The sequence below is a fragment of the Tamandua tetradactyla genome, chromosome 1 (genome assembly GCF_023851605.1).
Source record: "Tamandua tetradactyla isolate mTamTet1 chromosome 1, mTamTet1.pri, whole genome shotgun sequence".
In the NCBI taxonomy this organism is placed as follows: domain Eukaryota; kingdom Metazoa; phylum Chordata; class Mammalia; order Pilosa; family Myrmecophagidae; genus Tamandua; species Tamandua tetradactyla.
In genome coordinates, this window is record NC_135327.1 from 144,873,300 (window position 1) to 144,887,145 (window position 13,846).

At 37.3% G+C, this 13,846-nt stretch overlaps 1 long non-coding RNA gene and 1 pseudogene across 1 annotated transcript in view; both read right to left on the minus strand.

Moving 5' to 3' along the window:
- Nucleotides 1–6,381: 6,381 nt before the first annotated feature.
- LOC143686787 (uncharacterized) overlaps nucleotides 6,382–13,846 on the minus strand; it is a 32,255-nt gene continuing 24,790 nt past the window's right edge. The window contains exon 3 of the long non-coding RNA XR_013177275.1: nucleotides 6,382–6,649. This is a non-coding gene — a long non-coding RNA (uncharacterized LOC143686787). The remainder of the gene's footprint in view (nucleotides 6,650–13,846) is intronic.
- On the minus strand, nucleotides 9,411–11,259 carry LOC143686776 (lupus La protein homolog pseudogene; annotated as a pseudogene).

Below are 13,846 nucleotides of genomic sequence, written 5' to 3' on the forward strand. Positions count from 1 at the left end.
TTTGTTTTTCATTTTGCATGGGCAGACTGGAAATTGAACCTCGGTCTCCAGCATGGCAGGAAAAACTTTGCCTGCTGAGCCACTGTGGCCCGCCCTGCTGCCTGTTTTTATAAATAAAGTTTTATTGGAACATGGCCATCCTCATTCAGTTACATATCCATGGCAACTTTTGACCTACAGTGGCGAAGTTGAGTAATTGCTACAATTCTGCAGGGCTCATGATTAGGACTAAAAGGAGGCAAGATAGGTGCTTGGGTGCAATATTTAAGGAGTCACTCCTATTTAAAGCACTCCCAAGACCCTGGGCACGAGTAACTCCTTAAATTGTGTTCACTAGTTGTCTTTCTAGCCTCACTCTAGTCTCAACTCTGACTGAAATATTTACTGTGTGGCTCTTAACAAAAAATGTCTGCTTGCCCCCAGGCTTAACAGACCTCTGATACTTTTGTTTCTGTAATGATTTCCTCCTGCACATGAAACAGACAATACTTTTCTATATTATGCTCACTCTGTCAATCTGATCTTATGTGCTTTTTATTTTGAAAGTCATAATTTTATAAAATGCATTTTTTTCTGGCTATGTTGGGTAGGATCAGAAGTAGATCTATTTTACAGACAAAACAAGTGACAAACTCCGATTTAAAATTCGACTTTTTTTGGGGGGGGTGTATGATCTAGGAATCGAACCTGGGTCCCCCACATGGAAGGCGAGCATTCTAACACTGAACCACTAAAATATAGCATTTTTATATAAAATGCTTTGTTATGTATTTTTTCCATTTTCTTATGGAATCTATAATTGGAGGTTTACCAACTCAGATTAAATCCGACAGTATTGCAGAGGCACAGAGTTACAAAAGCTTTCCCAACCACCTTTTGATACAGTTCCTAAAAGGTTCATAAATATATCACTGAACATTTTATTTAATATTGATTTCTTGTTCTCCGAGTCCTTTTATAATTATTGCCTACCTTGCATAATAAAACACCCTTACTGACTTATTTATTCAGCATCTACTTTGTGCCATTTGTGGTAGGTTCTGGAGCCATAGTTGTGATCACAAACTGCCATTGTTCCTACTCTTGTGGAATTTACAGTTTAGTGGGGGACATAGAAATAAACTAAGTAAAATACTGAATTACAAATCCTGGTAAGTGGTTTATAAGAAAGATAACAAGGTGTTATAATAATTTAAAGGTGGTCCTGACCTGGGCTGGTAGTTCAGGTACTGCTTCCCTGAGAAAGTGATGTTTGAGCTGAATTCTGAAGGAGGAGTCAGAATTAACTAGGTAAAGTTAGCGAGCAGAAAAGAGTGTTTGGGGTAGAAAGAATACTTATGCAAATGCCCTGGTTCAGAACAGAGCATGGTCCATTCTGGTACCTGGAAGAGGGCCAAAATGAAAAGGGCTGATAGTAACTCCCATGAGAGAGAGGGTATCAAGAAATAAGGCCAGAAATGGGGCAGGGCTTACTTCACACATATGATAAGAATTTTGTCCTTGTCTTCAGAGCAATTGGAATATATTGACAAGCTTCTAAATGGGAAAATTATATGTTCATATTTAGATTAAATTGAAAATTCAGTCTGATAAAAGAGTATAAAGTTACATGGAGCATATGAAGTTGAAAGTGAGAGGTTGGAAATTAACGAACGATTTTGATTACTGAATCATAATCAATAATTACTGAATATAAATACTGAAAATATTATATAGATATTTCTCTTCATTTTCTAAATGTGCTAGAATAGCCAGAAGGAAATATCTGAAATTTTCAAATTGTAATCTTTGATGATGATTGTATAACTATGTAGCAGTTATCTTGTTCCCTTGAGACTGTAAAACCCTTGTGACTGACCCTCACTTGTACCCCTTTTATATGTTTTTTTGACTTTAGAGTCTTATGATCACTAAAGACATAATGTTTATTATGAAGGATCTTGAGGCAGCCCAGAACTAACCCACCCCAATTCCAAAGGTATGTTTCTAAACAAAATGAGCCCACCTGACATGCACAGTAGCCTTAGACTTTAACCTACAAGTGACCTGTACCTCATTATAATATCAAAATTCATGCCCATCATTATATTAAAGCTACCATTTTCTTACACACATTCTATGACTAGACATGTAATTAATCTGAGCATGTTCAATAATTAGATCACCCCTAATTACATCATCTGGGGCCATTGTGATCATTATCCAAAGTCTGTCCATATCATAATTATTGCAATTTGGGGAGACAGTTTTTTTAGGCTTATAGGTCATGTGATCTCTTGCTTCATGTCTAGCAATAAACTCTTTCCCTCTTTGAAACCTTAGTGTCTCAGGAATTGATAATTTGATTGCATGAGGCAGAGAATCCACTGCTTTTGATCAGCATCAAAGTGACCAGTAGGAGGTTATTACAGCAGTCCATGAGAGAGTTGGGAAAAGCTTGGACTATGGTGGTAAGGAAGGAGATAAAAAGAAATTGATTACAGAGATAGTCAAGGCTAACAAGGTCAACTCTTTGTGATCGCTTGGATAGGGGGGATGAAGGAATAGTAGGTGGTAAGGATGACTTCCAAGTTTCTTGCTTGTTTAGTTGAATAGATTTGGTGGTATTTACTGAGATATAAACACAATAAATAAACTTAGTTGAGGGGATCAAGCATGCATTTAATTGGGATGTCTTGAGTGAGAAGTGCCTCTGATACATGCAACAAATATTTCATATACATTAACTTGGTCTAGAACTCAAAGAAAAGATCCATGATAAGATGTATATTTGGGATACATGGACTTCAAAGCTGTGGGTGTGTTTAAGATCATTTAAGGAGGTGATTTAGAGGCCCTATAACTGAGTCTACAGGAACTTCAAATTCTAAAGGCTGAGTCAACAAAGAAGTCTAAGAAATAGCAACATAGAAGAAAAACATATTATAAAAGAAATCTCAGAATGACAATTATTCAGCAGGCCTAGAAAGCAATAAATTCAAACTAAAACAGAAAGCTAGCATGCTTCTAGAAGAAAAATAAAATGAATTCCTTATAATGGCTAGCATCAGGAAGAAGCTGGAATCTATTTACAACATGGAGAAGGGAAATATTTACTCTCTATAAGAAAGATTAAAAGTAATCAGAAATACTAGGAAAACAAAAAGCTATATAAGAAAGTGATGGTCCAAATATGCAATAAAAATGTGTAGTGATTTTGAATAATTGGTGGAGAGTAAGTACAGAGAATTCATTTGATCTTGACTCCAGTACATTCTTCTTTGAATGGCACAGGGTTTGTGATAGTGGCACTACATGGAAGAAAATGTAATCCTGGCATACGCCTCACTACTTGACCCTGCAGAGACAAAGTTTACATTGTTGGGGTAATATACATGCTGTTAATTGATTTTTCAACTTTCTTAACCAAATTGTAGACAAAACCAAACCAAGAAGACTAATTATGGTTACTGTATTAGTCAGGGTTCTCTAGGGAAACAGAACCAATGGGAGATATCTATAAATATGTGTTTTTATAAAAGTATCTCATACAACTGTGGGGATGTACGAGTCCAAATTCCATAGGTCAGGCTGGGAGCGGACAACTCCGATTAAGGTTTTTGATGAATTCCCCAGGAGAGGCTGGCTGGCTGAAGTAGAAATGAAAATTCTCTCTTCTAACTGCTGAATTCATCACCTCCCCTTTTAAAAACTTCAACTGATTGGATTAAATGCCTCATCGCAGAAGACACTCCCCTTAGTCGGTTGTGATGTAACCGACTAGGCCTGCTGAATAATTGTCATTCTGAGATTTCTTTTATAATATGTTTTTCTTCTATGTTGCTATTTCTTAGACTTCTTTGTTGACTCAGCCTTTAGAATTTGAAGTTCCTGTAGACTCAGTTATAGGGCCTCTAAATCACCTCCTTAAATGATCTTAAACACACCCACAGCTTTGAAGTCCATGTATCCCAAATATACATCTTATCATGGATCTTTTCTTTGAGTTCTAGACCAAGTTAATGTATATGAAATATTTGTTGCATGTATCAGAGGCACTTCTCACTCAAGACATCCCAATTAAATGCATGCTTGATCCCCTCAACTAAGTTTATTTATTGTGTTTATATCTCAGTAAATACCACCAAATCTATTCAACTAAACAACTTACTGATGATTTAAGTTCAAGAAATGTCCTTGCAAGTATGTTAGACCAGTGCTTGCTTGACAACTGGGCACCATCACCTGGCCAAGTTGACACATGAACCTAACCATCACAGTTACTAAAGAGAATGTAAATGTTTTCAACTCTGACAAAACAATAATAGTGGTATAATCAACAGAATTGAGAAGTGGAAGAGAAAAAGTGATGGAAAAAGTTTAAGTGTTAATGTCTTTACCTTATATAGCAGGAACCAGGATATATGATTGAAAATTTATGAAACAAGAAGTTAAAGTTTGTCAAGTATTTGAAGCTACAAAGGTAATGAATGCAGAAACTAAAAATAATGGTAAAGTTACTAAAATTTGAGGAAGGAGGTAGAAAGGGGTTGTGTCAGTGAGCTAAATGTTCATCTGTCATAACAATACACCAATAAATAACATCCAAAATAGACAAATCAAGAACATGAAGTACAGTGGTATCACATCATAAACATACTTAACCCATAAAAATTAAAATCTATGTGCTCTTTGCCTTCTGTTTGATTCTTCACTTTCATTCCCTACCCTGCTCTGTGCTCTATGCTCTGATCTCTATGAATTTTTAACCAGGTTCCCTTGCCTTTTGAATACTGGTTATGTGCAGCCAATGAGCGGCACCAGAAGGAGATGAGAGAGATGGGGGAGGGAGAGGGAGAGAGGACACGGTCCTCTGCCATCCCCTAACCAGGCGTACTTTGACCAAGGCTGTGTTTCTTCATAGGAGGTCAAAGCTCCCATACTGCAAACCTATTTCTTCAGCCACAGCACTCTCTGGAAATTCTGGTAATTACTCCTTCCTTGTCACTTTTGCCTAGGAGTTGCCAAATCTGAGCTGCATCATCATTCCTTGTTGGTTTTCCTTAACCCTGCTCATACTTTTGCCAACAGTTCCTTCGTTAAACTCTCTTAAACACTCATTTTGAGAGTGTCTGCCAGTATCCTGATACCTAATTTACTCCTTACCAATCCTGTGAGGTAGAGATTACCTGAAGTACAGAGATATTAGGTAATTTGTTCTGAATCATACATCTAGGGAGTAGTGGAACAGGGCTTGATACCTGGGTGGTATGGGGGGTGGAGAGCAGACACAAGATTTTTGATAAAGTTCCACATGTGATTTTCCTGCTGTCAGCTTTTCTCTTCTAGCCTTGCCACTGCTTGACTCTAGCATCTCTGCATCATAGTCTCCAGAGTTTCTAGGTAGATCACTCAGTACAATGACCAGATTACATGAACTTCAGTGAGAAATGATGAGTTATAACATGAAATCACTTCATGTTGGCTAACTGCATAATAGAACAGCTATGGAGCTGAAAAGGAATATTTTTTGAAAATACTACCTAATAAGAAATCTGGAAACACATGCACTTTTTTTTTTTTTTAATCTGAGTTGAAAGAACTCAAAGTGCACACAAAAATTTAGCAGTGTCTTTTGTCTGTATTGTGTTCCCTTCCTGGTTAAATTCCCACAGGGAAATGTTAAGAAGTCCCTCTATAGAACCTCCTTAAAAAATGCTTTACCCACTAGATTATTGAAATTTTTTATAGGAACTCTGGAGGTTAATTAACTGGCTGCTTGGCTTATTTAATTCTAATTCTCTCTCCTAGTCACATCTCTGGGTAAAAAGCTAACTTTGTGCAACCTCCATCAAGGATATACTAACCTCATATACTCAGGAATTAAGATGTCTTAAATGGAAAGAACCCTACATTCTGTCCATTTTATGCTGCTCCTTTCTTTTGGTTTCTTTTTCTCGAAAGTTTCCTTTTCTTATAAACTTCCTTAAATGTACTACTCAATTCTTGTCTGCCCCTTCTCAAGTCCTGCTCACTTCCTGAAAAATAAAACTGGAGTCATTCCCCAGGGGTTTTCCCTAGTGCTGTGTCCGTAATTCCATTTTACAGTCAGCAGTCTCTTGTAAGTTCCCAGAAACTGACTGATTTCCCAAAACAAACTCTTTACTTCCCCTTTTCTCTACTTTCCACGTTTCATATTTTTAAGCCATTGACTGTCTTTGCTACATGTTCATTCATCTTTTCAATCTCTTTGTTCCACATTTCTGGTCCTTTAATCACTTCTTCCCATTTAGTTGGCAAGACTGAGCAGACCATTTCTGTTTCTCATTTTCTGTATGATCCAAATTAAAGGAGTATTAATTTCAAGCCTGATCCCCTCCCACTCTTTCTCTTCTCCTCCTAATGGTTGGCTCTTGTTGGCCTGTAGAACCGTTGTTTCTTCCTGCATGATTGCAGAACAGTGGTTATCAGATTGACTGGGGAATGTTCCCAAATACGTCCGTATAGCTTTCCCATTTTTACCCCCCATTCTGATACCTGGGTGGTATGGGGAGGTGGAGAGCAGACACAAGATTTCTGATAAAGTTCCACATGTGATTTTCCTGCTGTAACCTTCTCTTTTTCAGCCTTGCCACAGCTTGAGATCCTCCACTCTAGAAGCTTCTACTTCCTGCATCAGAAATAGATACATTTGTTTATTGTTTATTAAGCACATTTTCCGGTTGAGGAGTGGGCAGTGAGAGTATCCTTCCACCCGCAAGATGTAAGTGCTACAGGGAAGGTATCAAAGCCCCCTTTCCATTTGCAGCCAAGGAATTCACTTGCCTGATGCAAGTGTTAGAGTTGAGCCAAGATTCATTATATTATAATCAAGAGTAATTCTATACACTGTGATGGAACTTAAGTTTTGATTCAAGAACTTAAAAGTTGCTATCGAAGAAGTCCTTAAAAACTAGCTTTGAAGAGATTTTCCTGTATAGATTCTCAGGCCAATATTAGTGATAATGCTCTGGTGGAACAGTACTGCTGCATGTAAACCAGAATTACGGTGAAAGCCTAAGAGAAAAAATAAAAAGTGGAATTGAAAGCTACCTCTTACTGCTTGTGGAAACTTCACAGGAAGTTTCTATTCTCAGCAGTAAGGTTCTCTCTCTTGATTTTCTCTCTTCTGCTGTATGAAATAAAAGAAATCAGAAGAAGAGTGTAAAGAGAGTGAAAATTTCTCTCTCAACTTGAGTTTCTCTCTTCTGCTGAGTGTGATGTGTAAAATATCAAAAGAAAAGGGAGTAAAGGGTGTGGAAATACTATTCTATCATGGCTTGGGGCATAGGAAATGGGCTTTTGCATCAGACAGACCTGTCTTCAAATCCTGACTCAGTTTATTGTGAAATGAGAATAAGGAAGTTACTCAACTAATTGTAAGCCAACAAATAAGGAAAACTGTTGAAATCTGTTTTCTCATACACAGTTTGGTGATACGTTGGGCTTCTGCCGCTTTTTGGCTAGATAGTATCCATTGACCCTTCTTTTGATACCAATAGCCAGAAATCCCTTTTTGGGGGGAATAACTTTCTCCTACTCTTAGTTCCTTTACTTCTGGTAGATTTGAATTTACCCTTGCATTTCCATATATGTGTCTCTAGCCTGGCTGATCAGCATATCAGGGATGAGTACAAATTGAATTTAGTCAATGGGATTAAGTTTAAGACATTTGTTGCACTGTTGCTGTTACTGAATCTATCAGGGTAAATGTCTGGACCTGCTGCAAACTTGCTGCCTGTCTTTCAAAGTCTGAGAGTGTAACCAACACAGAGCAACTAAAGTGGAGAGATGTGCAGGGTCTGGGCCTTGGTGGCATTATAAGGTCCATGTTAAAATCATGTCCAAGTCATCATTAGCCCTGGTCTTTTCAATTATATAAGCCTCTGTACTAGCTTTTAAGTTTAAACCAGCATAACTTGGCTATTCTATTACTTGTAACAAAGAGAATCTTAAAATTATCACTTACTGGCCCAGTTATTATGGTGATGTAACAACCTCAAAACTTCATGGTCAAAAACAAGATCATGTATTTTGTTCACAGATCTGTAGTCTGGGCAGGGATCAGAGGGAATAGGATATTTCTGCTCTATTGGACATCAGCTGTGGTGGCATGAAGACAGGGGTGGGGATGGAGTAGGGTGGGGTGGTGGAGATAGAAATCATCTGAAGGCTTGCTAACATGTCTGGTGCCTGGGCAGGAAAGATGCAAACAGTTGGGATTAGAGAATCTGGGAGTTTTTAGGCTTCTCTTTCTTTACACAGTTTCTCCATATGCTCTCTCTAGCATTGTGGCTTCAGGGTAGCTGGGTTTCTGACATGTCAGCTGAGGGTTCCCAGTTTCTCCCAGGTCCCAAGAAAGTGAGAGGGAGAGAAGAAGCTCTAGAGTCCTTTGGTTCCTACACTCAAAAGCCATGCCGGGTCAATTCTTCCACAGTCCTAGGCCTACCCATATCCAAAGGAGCAAACATAGACCCCACCACTTGATGGAAGAGTGTCAGCATCAGGTGAAGAACATATGGAATGGGGCATATTGGTATGGCATCTTTGAAGTTATAATCTGTTTCAAATGTGGGGTATTTGTCAAGATCAAATGAGAAATGTATAAAAAGACTATAAAATATATTGTAATACTATAATCCAAAAATATAATATAGAGCTGGACACTTGAACGAGCTGAGGAAGCCTAAGGACTACAGTGTAAACTGGAAGTAATTCTCTGACCCAGTCCAAGAAAATGCTAGAAAGAAATGATCAAAGGGAAAGGTGAGTGGAGAAAATAATTACTGTGGAGAAAATAATTTATCAGGTCAAGCTTTAAGGGAAAAGATGCTCAATGGACAATAAACAAAGAAGCTTGATGAGGAAATGTAAAAATAGCATTTATATAATATATTTGCTGATTTTCCCCCTACAGATGTTAGTATTTCTGATTAAATTTGTTTACTTAATTTTGCAAAGTCATTCTTGAGTAATAAGAGAGGGTGTGAAATGGTGCCAACCTCTTCTCTTAGTCCAAAGTTCCTGTGGCACAAGTTTTACTGTTTTAATCCAGAGACTAGAGAAGACTGCCAACACTGATGTTCCAAAATTTTTATGTTCAATATAGTTTTTTCTTCAATGATTCTCTTTAGGAATCATTAAATTATAAACCAAATAAGATCCAGGAAATTATTCAAGCTATGGTAGAAGTAGCATTATTTACTAATCAGTGTCTATGGGTTAAGATAGTTGGGCAAGTGTGCTGGTATCTTCCCAGAATTGCTTTCCTCCAATAAGGTGGGCTACTGCTCTGCTTGCCCATCATGATGCATGCTGGTAAATGAAACCTTTTCAGTATCCCACAATGGTCTCCAAACATTCCTAAATTTCAGCAATTTCTATAAAATATCATCACTTGTCACCAGTGCCTGTTTGTTCATTTTCATTATGTTCATCATCATCATTTTTGAATTTAATTTTCTGACCCTGAAAGTGTACTTTTCCTTTAGCAGACCCAGCCTGGGCAATTTTATTTCCTTTTCCTTTAAACCCGTGACCTTTAACTTCCATTTGTTAGGGATTCTTGTTGATCTATGAATTTTTTTCAATGCTACTCCACCTTCTACTACTTCCCATATCACATGTTTGTTCCTTAATTGTAGGCTACCATTATTTGCCTCTTTTGCTGTATTCAGTGCTTCCTTAGCTTTTTCTATAAATAGAATTATTCCCACTTTTCTGCCTCTGACAAAGTCTATCTATTTTATTTAATCATGATTTGAGAAAATAATGTATAAATCTTCTCTACAGGTCTGATCATCTAGGTCAACCTAAAATTTCAGCAAGCAGCCAATCTTTTCTTCTAGAGATCTCATTTCAATATCTTCTGCCAACATGTTTTTTTTCCCCTTGCTCTTTGAAAAGTATTAGCAGGTATATGTCTTTGTACTTCTAGCCAGGAATCTCTACACATTTCTTAGCAGATTCAATGCTATGAAACACAACCAATATTGCTCCTTAAATACTTTGTGCGGTGTTCTTATCATCTGAATATTTAGGACTTGGCCTTTATCATCTAAGCATGTCATCAAGGGTTGCATCATTTGGGAAACTTTAATACAAATGGATCTGCGTTTTTTTCTTTTTACGTATATATTTTTTTCTTTTTCTGTATGATCATGTCATTTGCCTACTTTTCCTTTGGGAGCAACCCATTCTTTATTATTACTTATTTATTTATTATGTTTACTAGAGAAGTTACTTGTTTACAAAAAAATCACGCATAAAATACAGAATTCCCATATACTACTGTGCTAGTTTGAAGCTGTTATGTACCCCAGAAAAGGCCATATTCTTTCAATCCATTCCTGTAGGTGCAGACCTATTGTGAGTGGGATCTTTTGATTAGGTTGCTTCAATTGAGATGTGATCCACCCAGTTCAAGGAGGGTCTTAATCTCTGTACTGGAGTCCTTTATGATAGGATAAAAGACAGAAGAAGCCCAGAAAGCATAGAGAAGCCCCAGAGAATCTGAGACAAGGACACACCCATACAAGTTGAAAGAGGAAGCCACTGAAGCCAGAAGCTGAAAGCAGTGAAACTGGGGAAAGAAGGACCAACAGATGCCAGCCATGTGCTTTCTCATGTGACAGAGATGTCCCAAATGCCAGCGGCCTTTCTTCAGAGAAGATACTGTCCTGTTGACACCTTTATTTGGACATTTTCATGGCCTTACAACTGTAAATTTTTTAAACTAATAAATTCCCACTGTAAACGCCAATGCATTTCTAGTATATTGCATTTCCTCAGCATTAGCAAACTGAAACCACCACCCTAGTATTAATACCTTGCATTAGTGTGTGCTACATTTGTTACAATTCAATAAAGAACATTTTTATAATTGAACTATTAACTATAGTCTATCATTTAAAACAGGGTTCACTGTTTGTATTGTGCAGTCTTATGTTTACTTATTTTTAAACTTATCAATCACTTCAGGGAGAGGTTTGTTTTGAGAGCTTCTGATTTTAGTTCATCTTCACTCATTTCCATGCATTCTGTCTTAGATTTGCTCAATGTGTCTACTATTACATTAAAGTCTGTTAGTCGATTTAACCTATTGAATTTTATCACTATCTCCACAGGTACTCAGCTTTCATCCTGTTTGCTGTGTTTCTTTAAAAATTTGTCCTGTGGCAAATTAAACTCTTCAAAGTAATACTTAACTTGATGACACATTTGGGCTTCCAGAGAAGCCATTTTTTCACATCACTGTCTTCAGCCCTTGGGGCAACCTTTACAATTCTGGTCCTGCAGAGGTGTACCACTGAATCACTATCAGTGACGGTCTCAATTTCCAAGCTTTGGTATGTTTTTAAGTCAATAAAAGTATTTTGGAAGTTAATGCCATAAAATTAATGTTATAAAGTGACAACAAATGTCACTTAATCATATAAATACAAGTCAGATTAAGACTACATAGAATGACAAAATGGATAAAGCCAAGACTAACATAAAATTTACTAATAAGGCAATGTAACTAAATTGATGATCTCAGTTATAGTACTAAAAACTCCTTTTAGATTAGAAATCTAAAATAATCCAAAGGAACTTGTTCTTCAACCTAGTGAAAGTCATTCTGTCCCCTCTTTGAACTCCAATTTCCTCAAGAACAAAACGAGGGACTTGAGTTAGACCAGAAGTTCTTGACTTTTGTCAGGAGAGTGTCAGGCTTCTTTCATACTCAAAGTAAGTTCAGGACTCTCATTCTTGAGAAAATGCATAGACACAAACATTTTTCTAATGATATTGGGGGTCCAAGATAGGAGTTTTGTGTGGTCTCTGCAATCAGATTTAAGACTCCTGGATCCGACATTCTCTGTGTCTCCTTATTCTAAATTCTATAGTTGAAGATGATTGATTTTGGCACAAATTTCATACATTTTGAGTTTTGGACAGTGTTTGTGAGCTCACAGTCACTCCTACAACTCAAGGTTGGCAGAAATATGCAATGTGCGTGTGAAATGTGCAGTCTCACTAGGCCCTATTCTCAGAAGGGCCCCATGCTTGGTTTATGCTCTGCTGTTACCATCTTGAAGTTCTTGATTTTTTAATGAAGGGCCCTACACTTTCATTTTTTACAGGGCCCCATCAATTATTAACTGGCCCTGCTCTGACCACCATCTGAATCTCAACTCCCCCACTCACTTTTCATTCAAGTGGACTCACAGCGCAAGGAAGAACTCAGCACTTTTCAAGGCAGTCATGTTAATACTAGACAGAACTAATGGCTAGAAAGTTCTTTCTTATGTTGTGTTGGAACCTACCTCTCTATAGCTATACACACTGATTATAGCCTTGTGTGTTGTGAATGGTAAATTTTTTCAACATAAGGATGCTTACATATTTGAAGACAGTTACCATTCTCCCCCACTAGAAGAAACTTAATAAATCAATAAATTGGTTTCTCCCTTATTTGATTGATCCATTGAAAGAGAAGTCTGTAGTAAGCTCGTGTGAGATGAAAGAGCATCTGAAAGGACCAAATAAGGAAAGGAAATAAAATGATTAGGACTGATGTCATAGGAGAGAAAAATTAAAGAGAAAGATTTTATGCTTCTGAAAAGGGAACCAGCCTTAATTTAAGCATCATAAAAAATACCCAAAGAATGAAGTAAGCTTATGCAATTTGCTCTCATTTTTAAATTAGTAGCATTAAAGAATGATATTTCTTTTGTAAGGAAATGAATGAGTTTTTGGTTATTTCTGAGAGTTTTTAAAATGTGGATTTAAAAAATTTATTAGAGAGGTTGTGGGTTTACCAAAAAATCATGCTTCAAACAAAGGGTTCCCAAATACCACCTGTTTTAGTTTGTTAAAGCTGCCAGAATGCAATATACCAGAAATGGAACTGCTTATTTAATGGGAATTTACTAAGTTGCAAGTTTACAGTTCTAGGGCCACAAAATATGTCCAAGTTAAGTCATCAACAAGAGGTTACTTTCACTCAAGAAAGGCTGAAACCATCCAGAATACTGTCGTCAGCTGGGAAGGCATGTGGTGGTATCTGCTAGGGACTCTGGCTTCTGGACACCTCTCTCAGCTGGGAAGGCACATGGCAAAGACGTCTGCTAGTTTTTTCTCCTCATTTAAAAATGCTTCCCTGGGGGCATTTTCCTTCTGCATCTCCAAAGATCTCTGGCTGTGTGGGCTCTGTCTGCACTGAAGGTTTAACCAAAATGGTTCCCTCTTAAAGGGTTTCAGTAAGGAACCCCACCTAAAAGAAGTGGAGACACATCTCCATGGAAACCAATTAAACAAAAGTTACGGCCCACAATTGGGTGGGTCACATCTCCATGGAAACAATAAAAAAGATCCCATCCAGCAATAATGAATGAGGATTAAAGAACATGGTTTTTCTGGGGTACACGAGAGTTTCAAACCAGCACACCACCCTATTATTAACACCATGCATTATGTGTTGCATTTGCTATAATTGATGATTGCACATTTTAAATAAGTGGACTACTAGTTATAGTCCATGGCTTAACTGTTTGTGTTGTGAACTCCAATGGATTTTTTTTTAAATGTTTATTCTAGTAACATAGATACATCCTAAAGTTTCCCCTTTTTACTAGATTTAAATATGTAATTCATTTCTATTAATTACATTCACAATGCTGTGCTACCATCATAACCAACCATAACCAAAACTTTTCCATCATCCAAAGTAGAGCTTCTTATATTTTAAGCCTTAACTCCCTACCCTCATCCCATCCCTGGTAACCTATATTCTAGATTCTGACTCTATGAGTTTGCTTGTTCTAATTATTTTGTATAAGTACGA